General features: G+C 55.6%; 1 protein-coding gene across 1 annotated transcript in view; it reads right to left on the bottom strand.

The window, feature by feature from the left end:
• rxraa (retinoid X receptor, alpha a) overlaps positions 1 to 2500 on the bottom strand; it is a gene marked incomplete at both ends in the record, with an annotated part of 180782 nt that overhangs the window by 150230 nt on the left and 28052 nt on the right. The gene's annotated exons all lie outside the window — the stretch shown is intronic.

Genomic DNA, 2500 nt, shown 5'->3' with positions numbered 1-2500 from the left:
CTCTCCACCTCTCCCTCTCCCCCCTCCCCTCCGGTCCCACCCTGCCTCTGTCTCTCTCCCTCTCTCCACCTCTCCCTCCCCCCCCTCCAGTCCCACCCTGCCTCTGTCTCTCTCCCTCTCTCCACCTCTCCCTCTGATCACAGGCAGCCTTGGCGTTGGCTCTCGGGGGGGGCTCGGCATCAGTGAGTAAGCCCATCAGAGTGAGAGCGTGATGCATCTCTTTTGATCAGTGCAGTGTTCACATTAGCATGTGCCTGCTCGCGCGCTCCTCTCCGTAAGCTAGCTAGCTAGCTGCCTGTCAGCCTCCTGGCCCAGGTAAGGCCGGCGCAAGAAGGCCCTCTGAGCTCATCTGAATGGTAATCATCAGTGATGAGAGCAGAGAGAGGTTCTGTGATCTCACCGCAGAGACGAACAAAGGCCTCGCCGTGCATTCCTGATGAGAGAGGGAAGCCGGGCGGGTTTGGATCGCGATGCCGCCGACTCCGAGGTCCACGCAAAACTCAGCGCTACAAATCCACTGAAGTTGTTGGATTGGATAGCAGGTCCCCTCCTCCTGGGAGCAGGATGGTCAAAGGGAGCTTGACCCCTCCTCCTGGGAGCAGGATGGTCAAAGGGAGCTTTGGTCCCCTCCTCCTGGGAGCAGGATGGTCAAAGGGAGCTTTGGTCCCCTCCTCCTGGGAGCAGGATGGTCAAAGGGAGCTTTGGTCCCCTCCTCCTGGGAGCAGGATGGTCAAAGGGAGCTTTGGTCCCCTCCTCCTGGGAGCAGGATGGTCAAAGGGAGCAGGATGGTCAAAGGGAGCAGGATGGTCAAAGGGAGCAGGATGGTCAAAGGGAGCAGGATGGTCAAAGGGAGCTTCCTCCTGGGAGCAGGATGGTCAAAGGGAGCAGGATGGTCAAAGGGAGCAGGATGGTCAAAGGGAGCAGGATGGTCAAAGGGAGCAGGATGGTCAAAGGGAGCAGGATGGTCAAAGGGAGCTTCCTCCTGGGAGCAGGATGGTCAAAGGGAGCAGGATGGTCAAAGGGAGCAGGATGGTCAAAGGGAGCAGGATGGTCAAAGGGAGCAGGATGGTCAAAGGGAGCAGGATGGTCAAAGGGAGCAGGATGGTCAAAGGGAGCAGGATGGTCAAAGGGAGCAGGATGGTCAAAGGGAGCAGGATGGTCAAAGGGAGCAGGATGGTCAAAGGGAGCAGGATGGTCAAAGGGAGCAGGATGGTCAAAGGGAGCAGGATGGTCAAAGGGAGCAGGATGGTCAAAGGGAGCAGGATGGTCAAAGGGAGCAGGATGGTCAAAGGGAGCAGGATGGTCAAAGGGAGCAGGATGGTCAAAGGGAGCAGGATGGTCAAAGGGAGCAGGATGGTCAAAGGGAGCAGGATGGTCAAAGGGAGCAGGATGGTCAAAGGGAGCAGGATGGTCAAAGGGAGCAGGATGGTCAAAGGGAGCTTCCTCCTGGGAGCAGGATGGTCAAAGGGAGCTTCCTCCTGGGAGCAGGATGGTCAAAGGGAGCAGGATGGTCAAAGGGAGCAGGATGGTCAAAGGGAGCAGGATGGTCAAAGGGAGCAGGATGGTCAAAGGGAGCTTGACGATCACGTCTCCTCGTCTGTCCTTTTCAACCATCATAAAGCAACACACACAAAGAGAACACCCAATTTGTTTTTGAATGAACACAAAGGCAGATTGTTGTTGTAGCTTTTGTGATGGCGTGCCAGGCCAGCCTTTTCACATCTTTCTTGTTTTAGTTCTGCTGAAAACAAAACAAAGAGGTTATTTTTCAGACGATGATTAAAAGCTTATTGTCTCTGGCAGGCGGAGGATCGCTTTTTTTAATTTTTTTTATGAGGGGTTGTGTTTGGCCTGGGTCTGGCCTGGGTCTGGCCTGGGTCTGGCCTGGGTCTGCACGCCCACAGCCGGACGCCCTCTCACTTCTGTCCCACTTAATTAGCCTGGTCCTGCACAAAGGGGAGTTGGTCACATGGGCCCAATTTGGCCCGCTATAAAGTCTGCAAGGACTCAACGTGTATTACTACCCCCCCCCCTCTTCATTTAGGTGCCTGCTGCACCGGGCAGAGAGACTTTGAAGATGCTGAAAACAGGACGGAGAAGAAGACGTGAAGAGAAGGAAAAAAATAACCCAAAATCAAAGGAGGGGACCCTTAAATTCCAGGGAATTTTTCCAGATGTTGCAGAAATATTCTGCTGAGGCAGTCCAGATGTTTTTCCCTCCGTCTGCTCACCGTTCCAACGACTTCTCCCCTTTCTTCCTCCCTGCAGACCCCCCCCTCTCTCTTTCTTCCTCCCTGCAGACCCCCCCCTCTCTCTTTCTTCCTCCCTGCAGACCCCCCCTCTCTCTTTCTTCCTCCCTGCAGACCCCCCCTCTCTCTTTCTTCCTCCCTGCAGACCCCCCCTCTCTCTTTCTTCCTCCCTGCAGACCCCCCCTCTCTCTTTCTTCCTCCCTGCAGACCCCCCCTCTCTCTTTCTTCCTCCCTGCAGACACCCCCTCTCT

Source organism: Poromitra crassiceps (genome assembly GCF_964638095.1).
Source record: "Poromitra crassiceps genome assembly, chromosome: 8".
Classification (NCBI taxonomy): domain Eukaryota; kingdom Metazoa; phylum Chordata; class Actinopteri; order Beryciformes; family Melamphaidae; genus Poromitra; species Poromitra crassiceps.
The sequence above is the reverse complement of the archived record's forward strand: the minus strand, read 5'-3'. Positions and strand labels throughout refer to the sequence as shown.